Source organism: Canis lupus, chromosome 26 (assembly GCF_003254725.2).
Source record: "Canis lupus dingo isolate Sandy chromosome 26, ASM325472v2, whole genome shotgun sequence".
NCBI lineage: Eukaryota > Metazoa > Chordata > Mammalia > Carnivora > Canidae > Canis > Canis lupus.
Genome location: NC_064268.1, coordinates 6,447,536 through 6,463,495, shown reverse-complemented (window position 1 = coordinate 6,463,495; position 15,960 = coordinate 6,447,536). Strand labels below are relative to the sequence as shown.

The 15,960-nt window shown below is 44.4% G+C and overlaps 2 protein-coding genes and 1 long non-coding RNA gene across 9 annotated transcripts in view; 2 read left to right on the top strand and 1 right to left on the bottom strand.

Annotated features, from left to right (window-relative positions):
* The window catches only part of TMED2 (transmembrane p24 trafficking protein 2), a 168,451-nt gene that overhangs the window by 68,187 nt on the left and 84,304 nt on the right, over window positions 1-15,960 (top strand). The window lies entirely within an intron of this gene.
* The window catches only part of LOC112676464 (N-lysine methyltransferase KMT5A), a 73,280-nt gene that overhangs the window by 51,359 nt on the left and 5,961 nt on the right, over window positions 1-15,960 (top strand). The window contains exon 1 of one of the 5 annotated variants that reach the window (XM_025473685.3): window positions 12,047-12,201. The exons of the other annotated variants lie outside the window; for them this stretch is intronic. The gene's annotated coding sequence lies outside the window, so the exon portion shown is untranslated. Of the gene's footprint in view, window positions 1-12,046; window positions 12,202-15,960 lie in introns of those variants that run through there. 5 annotated transcript variants of the gene reach the window in all.
* On the bottom strand, window positions 9,167-11,900 carry LOC112676468 (uncharacterized). The gene is made up of 3 exons (XR_003146552.3): window positions 11,579-11,900; window positions 11,203-11,299; window positions 9,167-9,929 (listed from the first exon to the last, which is right to left on the bottom strand). It is a non-coding gene; the product is annotated as an uncharacterized LOC112676468 (long non-coding RNA).

Here is a 15,960-nt window from a genome sequence, read left to right as displayed (position 1 = left end):
ATAAATAAATAAAATCTTTTTTTTTAAAGAGTCTTAACCAATTGAGCCACCTAGGAACCCCTAGAAAGAGTATTTTATATAGCAATCAGATGCTTAATCCCCAAATTAATAATACCACACAGTACTGTAGTCCAGATTTTTTAAAAGATTTTTATTTTTTAAAAGATTTATTTATTTCAGACAGAGGGGAGAGTGGCAGAGGGAGAGAGAATCTCAAGCAGACCCCATGCTGAGCTCAGAGCCCAATGCGGGGCTCTATCCCAGGACCCTGAGATCACAATCTAAACTGCAATCAAGAGTCGGATGCTTAACTGACTGAGCTCCAGGCACCCCTTAAGATTTTATTTTTAAGTAATGTCTATACCCAACATGGGGCTTAAACCTATGACCCTGAGATCAAGAGTCGCATACTCCACCAACTGAGCCAGCTCCTGTAATCCAGATTGAAGGATATTTCCTATATTGCCAGGAAACCAACTAAAGAGATAAGATAACGGTAGGTAACTTTTTTTTTTTTTTTTTTATGATAGTCACACACAGAGAGAGAGAGAGAGAGAGAGAGAGAGGCAGAGACACAGGCAGAGAGAGAAGCAGGCTCCATGCACCGGGAGCCCAACGTGGGATTCGATCCCGGGTCTCCAGGATCGCGCCCTGGGCCAAAGGCAGGCGCCAAACCGCTGCGCCACCCAGGGATCCCAGGTAGGTAACTTTTTGTGTGATGTCAAATTTCACTGGAGGTCGGGGATCAACATCCCCTTTTACAACATATTGTACAGCTAGAAGGCTTGTATAAAAAAAATTATTGAGGTAACTGGATGGCTCAGTCAGTTGGGCATCTGCCTTTGGCTCAGGTTGTGGTTTCGGGGTCCTAGGGTCGAGCCCTGCATCCAGCTCCCTGCTCAGGGGGAGTCTGCTTCTCCCTATCCCTCTGCCTTTCCCCTCCCTGTGCGCGCGCGCTCTCTCTCTCTCTCTCTCTCTCAAACAAACAAACAAACAAACAAACAAATAAATAAATAAAATCTTTTAAAAATTGTATCTAATTCAACTTTGGAGGAAATATTTATCAAGGTGCAACAGGAGATATCAGCATCTGGCAGTGCTATTATTTGATAGTCTAGGACTACCAAAGCAAGGGAATCCAAGAATAATTAAGTTTTGTAGGGCTAAAGCAATAGTGGGATAATTCTTCTACCGAAGGTAACTTCATGATAAGCAAATTCTTCCCAGGGGGCCAACATGCCTACTGTCAGACCAATTCTAGCAATTATCATACCTAAGGCCTTTTTGGTTCTATGAGGGACCATCGGTTTTGTGGGCAGGATATAGACAAATGGGATTTTTTTTTAAGATTTTATTTATTTATTCATGAGAGATAGAGACAGAGAGAGAGAGAGAGAGAGAGAGAGGCAGAGGGAGAAGCAGGCTCCATGCAGGGAGCCCAACATGGGACTCGATCCCAGGACTCCAGGATCATGCCCTGAGTAGAAGGCAGGTGCTAAACCGCAGAGCCACCTGGGAATCCCTGACAAATGGGATTTTATGAATCCTACCATGCATTGTCTAGTGACCCAGGCATTGATAATTTGCATTTGCAAATTAACATTTGAAGGCTAGGCTTTGGTTAGTTAATTTTCCATAGGGGTTACCAATATAGGCAAGATAAATAATGGGGCTGCCACAGATGAACATGTACCCTTCAGAAGCACACCAAGATTGAATTGCTCCCATTTTGTTGTCCAAAGTGGTGCTATTGATGATTGGGAAAGAGGTGGCATGGAGGGAAGATAGGGTTCCTGCAATGTAAGGTTTACTGAGATCACAGTAAGCTAGAACTTAGTATTGGTTTGATTATAGCAAAACCTCTTCCAAGGATTCCAGTGACAGAGCTTTCTATGAATAATTCCTCTGGAGATTATTGGACCCAAGCATTAAGTTTCATTATTTATCTTCTGCTCTGAGATGATCTCGTAGAGGGCAGTGGCATTAGGGGAGGTGGATGAGATATAGTTGCAGCTTGACGGATTATAGCAGTCAGCTAACACAAAGGTGAGATCTACATTTGTAGAAACCACACTAGGTCCCAGGTGGACATATCTTACACAAGAAATGAAATTATGGACATGAATTATTTCAAAATAGGCAAAGGAAGTTAAAGCAAATGAGGTTAGGGTACTTCTGGGGTGGAGGAGCAATGGTGTTTGATTAAAGGCATTGCACGTAATCTTAATCTGTGGGGCTATTGAACAGAGGGGAGGTAAGAGGAAGCATTTTGTATTTGGTGGGAGGGTGTGTTGTGACACACCCAGCAATTCTTTAGTTGGGGGGGGGGGTGTCTCCTGGGCTATGGCTTGGGACAGTTTAACGGTAGAGCTGATATTCCAATCAGAGGGGGTTCAATGGAACATAGTAGTAAGAATATTGTTAACTGTTTTTTTCATCTTGAATTTGCATAGGAGTTGAGAACAAAGGGTAGAGACTATAGTGTCAAGTCTTATTATTTTTAAAAATATGTTATTTTAAAAAGTAATCTCTAACCCAAGATGGGGCTCAAATTCAGGACCCCAAGATCAAGAGGCACACATTCTACTCACTGAGCCAGCCAGGTACCCTGGTGTCAAGTCTTATTAAAGCCTAAGGGTGGGGGATCCCTGGGTGGCGCAGCGGTTTGGCGCCTGCCTTTGGCCCAGGGCGCGATCCTGGAGACCCGGGATCGAGTCCCACGTCGGGTTCCCGGTGCATGGAGCCTGCTTCTCCCTCTGCCTGTGTCTCTGCCTCTCTCTCTCTCTCTCTCTCTCTCTGTGTGACTATCATAAATAAGTAAAAATTTAAAAAAAAAAAAAAAAAAGCCTAAGGGTGGGCAGCTCGGGTGGCTCAGCAGTTTAGTGCTGCTTTCAGCCCAGGGCATGATCCTAGAGACCGAGGATCAAGTCCCATGTCAGGCTCCCTGCATGGAGCCTGCTTCTCCCTCTGCCTGTGTCTCTGCCTCTCTCTCTGTGTGTCTCTCATGAATAAATAAATAAAGTCTTTTAAAAAAGGGGGGCAAGGGCAGCCCAGGTGGCTCAGCGGTTTAGCGCTGCCTTCAGCTCAGGGTGTGATAGACCCAGGATGGAGTCCCACGTCGGGCTCCCTGCATGGAGCCTGCTTCTCCCTCTCTCTCTCTCTCTCTCTGTGTCTTTCATGAATAAATAAATAAAATCTTTTTAAAAAATAAAAAAGTCTAAGGCTTAGTAAGGAATTCTTCAGTTAAGAACTCGAACCAAGGGAGCAGGCAGAGATGAATGACTTTGGGCCAATGTTGGGTGGCGACAAAATGAGACAAAAGGAAAAAAATGAGAATTTAAGTAAAAGGAGTGTTCTGATCTGGTCTGGAAACTTCAGTATCAACTGTTGGCTTTGGATGCTGTCTACTTCAGTTCTGGGTCTCCAAAAGGGGAGTGACTCGCCAGTCATTTTCAGTATGTAGAACCCTTTTTTATTTTTATTGATTTATCTTCTTGTAGAACCCTTTTTATTTATTTATTTTTATTTTTCAAAATGTGAATCTTTTTTTTTTTTTAAAGATTTTATTTATTTATTCATGATAGTCACAGAGAGAGAAAGAGGCAGAGACACAGGCAGAGGGAGAAGCAGGCTCCATGCACCGGGATGCCCGACGTGGGATTCGATCCCGAGTCTCCAGGATCACGCCCTGGGCCAAAGGCAGGCGCCAAACCGCTGCGCCACCCAGGGATCCCTGTAGAACCCTTTTTAAATGAGAAACATGAATCCATGCATGAGTGAGCCCCTTGTAGCCTTGCTGCACATGAGGTAGTTAACTATATCTGATAAGATCATTTTCTTTTTGTCTGTAAAGAATCTTTAAGTTGAGGGGCACCTGGGTGGCTCAGTGGTTGAGCATCTGCCTTTGGCTTAGGTCATGATCCCAGGGTCTCCTTCTCCCTCTGCCTGTGTCTCTGCCTCTCTTTGTGTCTCATGAATAAATAAATAAAATCTTTAAAAAAAAAAAGAATCTTTAAGTGGATATGTCTTCCAGTATATTCAATCTCCTCTTATGGTTGTATTTTCTTCTCCTGGGGCATTATGTTAAAATGAATCTTTAACAAGTTTGGCTTTTCATATATATTTTGTACTGGAGAATTTCTCCTTGTAACAAAGTAGAAGACAAGTGACCCTTGACTAGGTTCATAGGGCACCTGGTGATGATTTTGAAGGGAGACAACTGAGCCTTTCTAGTATAGGCATAGCTCTTAGATTTAAAAGGACAAGCAGTAAGGCTTTGGGCTGGGGTAGACCAAAGGCAGTGGTTGGTTTGGCCAACTGATTTCTGATTATAACATTAGAGTATTCAACTAATCCTGAAGTTGAAGATGGTAGGTGCATGAAAATGTTGAAAGATGGTCAGATTTTGCAGACCTCCCAGACAATTTGTCCAATAAAATGGGTTCCTCAATCACAGTGTAGCTGTCAAGGAATAACCCAATTGGGAGTGATTTTTTTCTAAAAAGTTTTTAGCCACTGCTTTTGCTATTTCCTGCCTGTAAGGAAATGCCTCAGTCCTGTGAGAAAACATACAGATCATTACCATTCAGGAAGCTGGATGAAATCAATGTCAGATGTCAAAAGCCCCATTGGGAAGAGGAACTTGACCTAACACAGCGTGATATGGTTTCCCCGGATTGTGCAAAGGACAAATTGTACATTTTGAAATATTAGTTGGGCAACAGTTGGAGACGGGTTCCAATATTATTGTTGTGCCCATGTGACCATTTTGTTTGTGCTGGATGTGTCATACAGATGAACATTTGTTTGTTTTTTTTTAAGATTTTCTTTATTTATTCATGAGAGACACAGAGACTGAGAGAGAGGCAGAGACACAGGCAGAGGGAGAAGCAGGCTCCATGCAGGGAGCCAGATGTGGGACTCAATCCCAGGTCTCTAGGATCACGCCCTGGGCTGAAGGCGGCACTAAACTGCTGAGCTACCTGGGCTGCCCACAGGTGAACATTTGTGAATCAGAAGTTTGAAGTGTCTTGACGGGATGAGCACTGGGTGTTATTCTGTATGTTGGTAAATTGAACACTAATAAAAAATAAATTTATTAAAAAAAAAGAAGTTTGAAGTGTCATCTTTGGTGGCCTCATCAGCATAACAGTTGCTCCTGGCTTTGGGGTTATCAAGTTTGAAATGGGCTTGAACTTTTATAACAGTTAAATTGGAGGGAAGAAGAATAGAATCAAGCAGTTTTATTTTTTTATTTTTATTATTTTTTTTTAATTTTTATTTATTTATGATAGTCACACACACAGAGAGAGAGAGAGAGGTAGAGACATAGGCAGAGGGAGAAGCAGGCTCCATGCACCGGGAGCCCGACGTGGGATTCGATCCCGGGTCTCCAGGATCGCGCCCTGGGCCAAAGGCAGGCGCTAAATCGCTGCGCCACCCAGGGATCCCAGAATCAAGCAGTTTTAATAAATGTTTTTTTTTTTTTTTAAGATTTTATTTTTAAGTAATCTCTATACCTAAGGTGGGGTTCAAACTTACAACCTGGGGGGACACCTAGGTGGGTCAGTAGTTGAGAGTCTGCCTTTAGCTCAGGGTATGGTCCTGGGATCTGGGATCAAGTCCCATATCAGGCTCCTTGTATGGAGCCTGCTTTACCCTCTGCCTATGTCTCTCCCTCTCTCTCTCTCTTCTGTGTCTTTCATGAATAAATAAATAAAATCTTAAAAAAAAAAAAAAGAAATAGGAAGTACCTCTTAAAAGAAAAAAAACTTACAACCTGGAGATCAAGAGTCACATGTTCCACCGACTGAGTTTTATTTATTATCAATTGGCATGCTCTTACTAGAGCATGTAATTAAGCTTTTTGGGACACATGAACCTTTGATAATTTTTTCAGTGGATACTAGAGTGTCCTGCATTGTATTTTTCTTTTTTTTGTTTTTTTGTTTTGTTTTTGTATTTTTCTTGATCATTTAAAAAATATATATTTTACTTATTTGAGAGAGAGTGAACATGAGCAGGGAGGAGGGGCAGAGGGAGAGGGAGAAGCAGACTCCCCACTGAGCAGGGAGCCCCATGGGGGGCTCAATCCCAGGACCCTGAGATTATGACCTGAGCCAAGGGCAGATGCTTCACCGACAGCCACCCAGGTTCCCCTTGATCATCCTTTAGTGATCAATCAGTAAACCAAATAAAGTCTGGATTTTTGAAGGGAATTTTGTGAAAGTCTAACTGAGGGGTAAGTAATAAGACTATCACAAGGATGAACTTGTGCTCAGCTGAGTTTTGTTATTTTTTTAAGATTCTATTTATTTATTCATGAGAGAGACAGAGAGAGAGAGACAGAAACACAGGCAGAGGGAGAAGCAGGCTGTATGCAGAGAGCCCGATGTGGGAGTCGATGTGGGACTCGATCCTGGGACTCCAGAACCACACCCTGGGCTGAAGGCAGGCGCTCAACCACTGAGCCACCCAGGGATCCCTCAGCTGAGTTTTTAAGGAGTAAAGGAAATAAGATAGCAGGATTGAGAGGACTATGAGAGACAGAAGTGTTTGAAGAGGAAGGAAACTGTCATTCAAATTTTGTAAGCCAACTGGCAGATAGGTGTTGGGTGTGGTGGGAGTCTAAGAGTTTTAACAGCATGTGGAACTAATACCTGTAGGGGAGAATCTAGTATTAGTTTTTCGGTGGTAGTAATGAGGATAGAGGCAGATTGATAGGGCGTGGAGTTAGGGAGATACACCTTTGGCCTTGGGGCCTAATGGAAGACTATAATACCCTGTGACTGTTGTAGGCCTCCAAGCCTTTGAGAAAGGATTCCCAGATGGACAAGAAAGAAGGGCAGTTGGTAATTAGGGTGTCCTAGAGTTGTGGAAGAGAGCTGTTTTTGTTTTTGTTTTTAAGATATTGAGGTGAGGCACTTGGCTGGCTCCATCAGTTAGTGAGTTCATGATCTCAGGTGGTGAGTTTGAGCTCCATGCTGGGTATAGAGATTATATAAATGAACAAATAATCTTAAAAAACAAAAAAGATATAAAGGCATCTTGGGCCTCCTGAGGCCATGGGATCAGGCCTGGAGTGGAAGGCACATAAAGGTTGAGCTGTGAGGAAATAATTGGGAATGCAAAGGTAATAGTACCCTGCAAGACCCAGAAACCCTGTAATTGTCGTTCAGTCTGAAGGAACTGGGTGAAGGTAGTAATTCTCTCTGGTTCTATTTTTAGCCCATCCAGCAAAAAGTAGCCTAGGAATTTGAAGAACAGAACTGTAATTTATCTTTAGATCTTTGTGTCCTTTGTTGGCTAATTGTTTGAGAAGGCATTTAGCGTCAGTGGGACAAGCCTTAGGGTGGGAGGACACAGTAATAAATCATCTATCTATTGTAAAGTGTAGAAATCCTAGGGAAATCAAGATCTTTTAGGTCAGTATGGAGGGTTTGAGATAAGTAGGACTTTTAGCATATTCCTGAGGTAGGACTATCCAAGTATATTGCTGACTGTTCCGTGTAAAAGTATAAAGATACTGACTTTGGGGGTTGATAGGGATGCTGAAAAAAAGCACTGCATAAGGCAATGACAGAAAAAGTAGTGGTTTCAGCTGGTATATTAGAGGAAGGTATGAGAGTCAGGAACAATAGGGTGGCAGGGTGTGACTGTATTGGTAACTGCCCTAAGGTCACAAAATGCCTTCCTCTATCATGGGGTTTTTTAGCTGGAAAAAAATGGGGTTAATACAAGGATTAGTAGTGAGGATGATCAGTCCTTTGTTGATAAAGTCTTGAATAATAGGAGTTATTCTTTTAATGGACATAGGGCTTAAAAGGTATTATGTAATACTGGGTAAGGCTTTTCTTTAATGGATCAATTTGAATAGCTATTGGGGCAGCCGAGGTTATATGTCCCAAATTGTTGGAGAGGCTGCCCACAATTGATTAGGGAGCATATTTAGGAATGGAGGGCAGTGGACTGCTTGGAGGGCAGTACTGGGCAGATATGGGTAGAATTAGAAATTTTGAAGATTGAGGCAGATGTAACTGCATTTCATTTTTTTGGTGAAAGGAAATATGGGCCTGGGAAGTGTACAAAAAATTTCTTCCTAACAAAAGGGCTGGGGTGGGGGAAGTGTGCCTGGCTGGCTCAGTTGGTAGAGCATGCAACTCTTGATCTTAGGGTCCTGAGTTTGAGCCCCACATTCAGCATGGAGCCTACTTAAAGAATAAAAGAAAATGCTGGGGATGAGGGTACCAATAAAAAGGAATTGTTACCTTGTCGAGTGCCAAGAATGAACTCTAGGGGTTCAGATGATGGGACAGTTGGTGGCTGATAAATGACTCTGATCATGGTTAAGTGCTTTTGTATTCTTGAGGCAAGGGACTGGAAAATAAATCGGGGGTTGAGGATTGAAGAAGTTGCTCCAGTATCTATAAAAATAAAATCATCTTAGGGGTGCCTGGGTGGTTTAGGGTCTGACTCTTGATTTTCATTTAGGTGGTTATCTTGGGGTTGTGGGATTGAGCTCTGCATCAGACTGCTCAGCTTGGAGCCTGCCTGTCCCTCCCTCTTTGCTCCTTCCTCTGCTCGCACTCTCTCTGTCAAATAAATTAAATCTTTAAAAAAGATTTTTAAAAAAATTTATTTGACAGAGAGATAGCAAGCACAAGCAGGGGGAGTGGCAGGGAGAGGTAGAAGCAGGCTTGATCCCAGGACCCTGGGATCATGACCTGAGCCAAGGTAGGTTAAACTGACTGAGCCACTCAGGCGCTCCAAATTAAACTTTTTTTTTTTTTAAAGAATAAAACCATTTTCATTCTAAATTGTTATGGGAGTTTCTCCGTTGGTGTTTGCTAGAATTGAAAAAAATCCCTTTTGTCCTTGGAGCATCTCTAATTGGATAGAGGGATTGTTTTTGAGATTTTTGTTTTTGTTTTTTTAGAGAGTGCACACACATGTACATGCACGTGAGTGGAGCTGAGAGGGCATGCGCAGAAGAGAGAATTTCAAGCAGGCTCCAAGGCCCAGCACAGAGCCAGGGACCCTGAGATGACCTGAGCCGAAATCAAGAGTTGGACACTTAATTGCACTGACCAGGTTTCCCAAGATTTTTGTTCTTTTGGAGCTATCTTTTATATTTCAAGCATTTCTTTTTGAAAGATCCAGGGTTTTGTTTTATAATTTTTTTATTATTTATTTATTTATTTATTTATTTATTTATTTATTATTTATTTACAATCCTGAGGTCTTTTATTTTCTTTACAGTTATCATGCCATGAATTCATAGGGAATGGGTTCCAGCAGTTCAGGCTCCTTTCTATTGGTTCTCACAAAGTGTGCTTCTCTGGGTGGGGCAGGCTGGCACTTCAGTTGGACCCAAGTACCTTTCTCTTTGGCTTCCTTCTTTTTCTGATCATTTTCCTTCACACGCTTCAGGAATCTATCTTGGCTCTTTGAGTGTTTAATATGCTCAATGCGGACATTAATTCTCTTGGCAAGAATCTTGCCCTTAACTTGTTTGTTTACAACAATGCCAAAAGCATGCTGAGTAACATTGTAGACCCTTCCAGTTTTGCCATGGTAACATTTGTGGGGCATTCCTTTTTGAACAGTGCCCATTCCAATATCCAATATCACCTTTCTTATAGATTCGCATGTATGTGGCCAAAGGAACAACTCCATGTTTTCTAAAAGGCCTAGAGAACATATAGCGGGTACCTCTCCTCTTTCCCTTTGTGTTGGTCATTTTGGCGAATTACTGGAAGATGGCGGTTCCGTATAATTTTTTTTTAAGTAGGCTCCATGCCCAACATGGGGCTTGAAATCATGACTCTGAGATCTTGAGACCCTAAGATCAGGTGAACTCTCCTGAATTTCAGGTGAACTCTTCTGAATTTTCTTTTGGTTAGGAAAGTCTTTTGCAAGATTTAGAAGTTCTGTTTAGGACCAGAGGATGAAAGAAGGGGGATCAGATTATTGTGATTTGTACCAGTAACTTTGACTTTGAAAGATGCTATGACATTAGTTTCGGGAAGATGGATGGTGGCAGGGCTGAGGAGGAGAAATTTCAGAGGAGAAAAAATGAACTTTGGAAAGATCTCCATATAGCAGAGGAAATAGGGATGCAGTAGGAGACAGAATTGGAAATGGAAGATGTAGAATAATTCTTGATTTGGTGTTGAGTTGTTCTGTTTTCATCTTTCTTTGACTTTTGTATTTTTTTTCTTTTGTGAGGCTATGACTGAGTAGGTTCTTTTTTTTTTTTTTAATTTTTATTTATTTATGATAGTCACAGAGAGAGAGAGAGGCGCAGAGACACAGGCAGAGGGAGAAGCAGGCTCCATGCACCGGGAGACTGATGTGGGATTCGATCCCGGGTCTCCAGGATCGCGCCCTGGGCCAAAGGCAGGCGCCAAACCGCTGCGCCACCCAGGGATCCCTGAGTAGGTTCTTTTGGGGGCTTCTAAGTACCAATTGAAATAAGCTTCCACTGATTTTGTGAAGTATGATGGCTTCACCTTTCCAATTGTGCTCTTAAATATACCAATTTAGGGATATCAAAGGTGCCCCAATGAGGCCAGTGAAGTTTTAAAAGATCTTTAGTGATTTGAACCCAGGTTGAGGAAGCATACAACTCCCTGGGCCATTTTTTATTTTCTTATTAGGATTTTATGTATCTGTTTAGAGAGGGAGCAAGCACAAGTGAGGGAGGGCAAAGGGAGACGGAGAGAAGCAGACTTCCACTGACCCAGGAGCCCGTCACAGGGCTCCGTCTCACAACCCTGAGATCATGACCTGAGCTGCAATCAGACCCTTGGCCACCCTGGTGCCCCTGGGCCAATTTTTAATCTGTACAACCAGCAGGCTGATCATCAAGAGCTCTTTGAGACAATGGTATCCATTCTGTATTGGAGGAATCCCCTGAACTGATATCGGTTCTGAAGTGAGGAAATCTCCTCCTTTCCCAAAATCTCAGGGTGCCTGACTGGTTCAGTTCATGCAGCAGGAGACTCCTGATCTCAGGGTCATGAGTTCGAGCCCCACCTTAGGTGTAGAGATTACTTAAAAGGGGGGAGGGCGGCAGAAAGAAAAGTCTCCTGAGCTATACCGAGGTGGGAGGTTGGGGATGTGAGAGGACCATGCCTGTCACCACCACCCCCAGTTATAGGAGCAGCCCTAAGAGAAGCAACACGGGGCTGCAGTGCTCACTTGGGCAGGTCCAGAGGTCCACGGGAGGTGCCTGAGGTGGCTTCACATCTTTTCTTTGGCTGCTCCAAACTGCTAAGGAAAAACCTCAGAAGCGTGCCTATGAGCGAGGAAAAAAACAACTATTTAGGTGTGAGGCACAATCCAATTCAGTTGTGTGCCCCTCCCCAGACGTGTTTTTATTTTTGAAAAGATTTTATCTATTCTCTAGAGACACAGAGAGGCAGAGACACAGGCAGAGGGAGAAGCAGGCTCCATGCACCGAGTCCGATGTGGGACTGGATCCCAGGCTCCCGGGATCACGCCCTGAGCAGAAGGCAGATGCTCAACCACTGAGCCCCCCGGGGATCCCCCAGAGGTGTTTTTAAAGCTTGTTTACCCCAGCGAGGGAGAACTTTCATCTGGCATGGGCTGCGGGGTGGTCGGTTGACCTCTTTAGGTCAAGTCTGTGAGGCGGCGTGTTCATTCCAAGAGGCGGCTGCCCTTCCGCGAACTCCACAAAATGGTGGCTGACGCAAGATGGAGTCAGGGTTGTCAACCCTTCCTGGCTCCCTCCTCTTCAGTGTGAACTGGCTCACGCACCCTCTGCAGACACTTCAATACAAGCCGATTCCCAAAGTGAGTCTGAGAACCGACACTCCCACAGCGCTGACACATCCCTTCGCTCGGGAGGGTGATTCGGCTCCTCCCAGAGCACTAACCGCACATTCGATAGTCTTTCAACTCAATCGTTCAATTTAGGAGTTTGTCTTCGTGCAAAAAGTTAGAAAAGCTAAAAGCTCATGCTCTTCGGAGAGGACATACCCTGGAGGTTCAATACACATGGATTACTTTTTTTTTTAAGTTAAAAAAAAAAAAAAAAAAAACCCAAACCACTGCTCGCGGCGAATCTGCTTCCTCCAATGTAAAGGGCTACTCAGGCGGGCGCGAGGAATCTCCCGGCGCTTCAAGTCCGGGGAGTCCGCTGGCCTCTGTGGAAAGGGAAGCCCGACCATTGCCGAGGTGAGTGGCAGCAGCTTGGCGCCAGCAAGGCCCACTCCGGCGGGAAGGACGAGGGAATTGGGCCGGGACCCTGCGTCCACTCGTGTAAGGGCCGCCATGTTGACGCCTGGCAAAGGGGGAGCCCTTGGGGGATTTGTTGCGGACAGCGGGGGCGATAGCTCGGTGGAATTAGGGCCCCTTCTCCCCCCAGAGGGTGAGAGGTCGGGGGGTGGGCAGCCTCCAGGGCCATCGGTCAAAGCTGGGGTGCTGCGGGGCTACTGGCAATGTGGGCTCTTCTACCCAGACTTCCGGCTTCGCGGCCGCGGGGCCACTGCGCATGCTCGGGAGGCTTCGGCGGGTCTGATTTCGGTTCTATTTCCCTTTTGCGGGCGAAGCGCGGGAATATTCTAAATTCCGGGGATTCAGTAAGAGGGGGGCATGTTTTCTTGGATGGTTTCTTAATAGCTGATCTGTATAATAACTTATAAAGCACTTTCACGGACACTGTCTTATCTAATCTTTTTTTATGATTTTTAAAAAGATTCATTTATTCATTAGAGACACAGGGAGAGAGAGGCAGAGACACAGGCGGAGGGAGAAGCAGGCTCCACGCAGGGAGCCCGACGCGGGACTCGATCCCGGACTCCGGGATAACGACCCCAGCGGAAGGCAGATGCTCAACCGCTGAGCACCCCGGCGTCCCTGTCTTAATTTTAACAAAAACCTAGTGAAGTGGCAGGTAGTTACATTTTACAGATGGTTTAAATTTTGCCAGGAGAGGACTAGGTCTTAAACCTGGTGTTCTGCCTCCAGGTCCTGTGTTCTCCTGCGCTTTCCACACTTTTTTCTTTAAGGATTAATTGTTCCATTCCCCCACCATTCATCTCTCATATCTCATCCTCATGTATGAAATAATGATACGAATCTAAAAAATCCAAAGAAATTGTAGGAAATCTCAACATAATTCTGCAATGGGAAGAATACTGTGAATGATGAATGAGAAGCTGTGATGCCTGCTGCTGCTCTCTTGGCATTTAGTTTAAGAGTTTTTTTTCCCCCCTTGGCATTTATTATTGAAAGGATACCACCAATGAGGAGAAACAAAAATTCAGATTATCCCTTAGTAATTCCCTTCAGATTTTTAAAAAGATCTCTTCAAATTTTTAAACAAGATTTTATTTGTTTATTTAGAGAGACAGATAATGACAGAGATCAAGAGTGAGGAGGAGAGGGAGAAACAGGCTCCTGGCTGAGCATGGAGCCCAATGAAGGGCTCCATCCCAGGACCCAGGGATCATGACCTGAGCAGAAGGCAAATGGTTAACCAACTGAGCCACCCAGGCATCCCTAAAGATTTTATTTATTTCATAGAGCAAGTGAGAGAAAGAGTAGTGGGGAGGAACAGAGGGAGAGAAAGAAGCAGACTCCCCGCTGATCAGGAAGCTTGATGCCCAATGCCCCAGATCATTATTTGAGCTGAAGGCAGATGCTCAACTGAGCCAACCATGCTCTCTGTATAATGTCAGTTTTATTTGATGGATCTTTTTTTTTTTTTATAAATTTATTTATTTATGATAGTCACACAGAGAGAGGGAGAGAGAGGCAGAGACACAGGCAGAGGGAGAAGCAGGCTCCATGCACCGGGAGCCCGACGTGGGATTCGATCCCGGGTCTCCAGGATCACGCCCTGGGCCAAAGGCAGGCGCCAAACCGCTGCGCCACCCAGGGATCCCCATATTTGATGGATCTTTTATGACCTGTTCTTGTTGACTGGGGAAGGGATTCTTTCCTCAGCCTCAAAAACCCAGACTCCTTGTAGGATTTTGTTTTTTGCTCTTCCCATCTCCAAAGTTTCATATTTTATGACAGCCATCTAAGGAAATACTGTAGTTAAGAGCTCAAGTTCTGGAGTGGTAAAAGCCCTTGAATGTGACTACCTGGCAGGGCTACTTGTGATTTGCAGCAAAAGAAAGTTTTGTGTATCTCCCTCCTCATCTGAAATGGCACTGATTGTAGAACCTATGTCCCAACAGTGCTGTGAGGTGAGGGTGTTACAGGATTTTTTTTTCTCTGTTGGTGCGGAGAGCTCTTGGTCACACTCCTTTGAAGAATGAAGAGGTTAGAGCAGACAAAGTCGTGGGCGGCAAAGCAAGGTTTATTGAGTGAAAGCAAAGTGATAGTACAAAGCTCCCAAGAAGGGGCCGGAGAGGTTGCCACCAGAGTTCCTAAGTCTAGGGGGTTTTATGGGCTTGTTAGCTGGCTGTTTTAATCTGATTAACCCTCCCTGCGCCTGTCATACAGTTGGGTTTTTGTCATCTATCACTTGGTGGAAAGCTCCTTCCAGGGTAGTATAAAATCCTTTGAAGGGTGGTTTCCTCTTAGGGTAGGGCCCCTTGTCCCTGCCTGCCTTCTAGCTATCCTTCATCAAGAGGAGTTAAGTGCTTAGCATAGTGGCAGGCACCCCCTAAGTCTTCAGTACAAGTTAACTATAATTATCATGGTCCTCATGTTTGTGGGTTTTTGTGTTCCCCCTGGCAGCCCTGTGATGGAGGATAGGGAGTGCGGTCTGGAATGTTAGGGCCAATAAGGATGGAATTGTTAGACCATACTAGAGCAGGAAGAGAGTCAAACAATGTAGTGTGCATTCTCTCTCTCTCTCTCTCTCACTCTCTCTCTTTTTCACGTGGACAAATTCCATGAAAGAGAAGAGATACAAAGTGAGTTAGAGACAGCACCCAGACAGGACTGAAATCCTCTCTTGTCTTGTTTCTCCAGCTGTTATTAGAGTTGCTGGTTAACAAAGACAGGCATAGATGCCCTCCTTTTACAGGGTAGTGGCAGACAGTATCGGTGTGCCCAAGATTGTGAATCCGAGAAACCACGAAGGAGCCCACACTGATGCAAGCACACGAGTGTTGATTAGCAAGCTCGAGCTTGGGTCCAAGTGTACCGGACACAGCGGAGGAGGGACTTGGACCCCGAAGTGGGTTACAGCTGGGTTTTTTATAGGCTAGTCTAGAGGATTTTCAGAAGGGGTGGAGGAATTTTTCAAGTTCTGTTTACATTCTGATATGGGGGTTTCAAGGGCATTGAGCTCTGTTCTCATTCTAATATGGGACTTTCTACCACAGGTGGGCTCTGTTGCCTTTCTGATACCAGATTCTCTGCCTAGGGCAATTCTGAGCTCTGTTGTCTTTCTGATTATGGGATTCCCTGCCGAGGACATTCTGCAGTTTTTCCTATAAAGTTCAGCTCTTATTCACAGGGGCCTAAGATGGCTGTACTTGTGCTAATGCTAAACTTTAGGTGGGATGGCCTTGATTTTTCTCAAGGCCTCTGCAAGTATAAAGTTGTGTTTTGCCTATCAGTTTGCAATGAAGTCATCCTTTTTGTCTGATTTGGAACAAAGAACTTCACTAACTTTTGATTGGAGTTGGTTTAGTTCCTCAGTATTTATCAGGAAGTATCCCAGAATCTGGAGATACAGTAAAGCATACACTAGACTGAAGAGTGTTTACTGTGTGTTCGGGGAAAATGAGATTGGTATTACAGAAGCCATGAAGCTGTGAGGTGTAGGACAGATTAATTTGCTTCACAGGGAGGTTGGAAGCTGGGCTTGGAAGGACCAATAGAATTTCCATACGTGGAGATGTGGAAAGGAAGAGGCTGTTCCCAGGAGAGGAAATCGCACAGGGCAAGAACCAGAGCTGGGGAATTAGGGCACATTTAAGGAATGAGAAGCAATCCTGGGTAAAACAGATTTTGCAATGGCATGTGGTA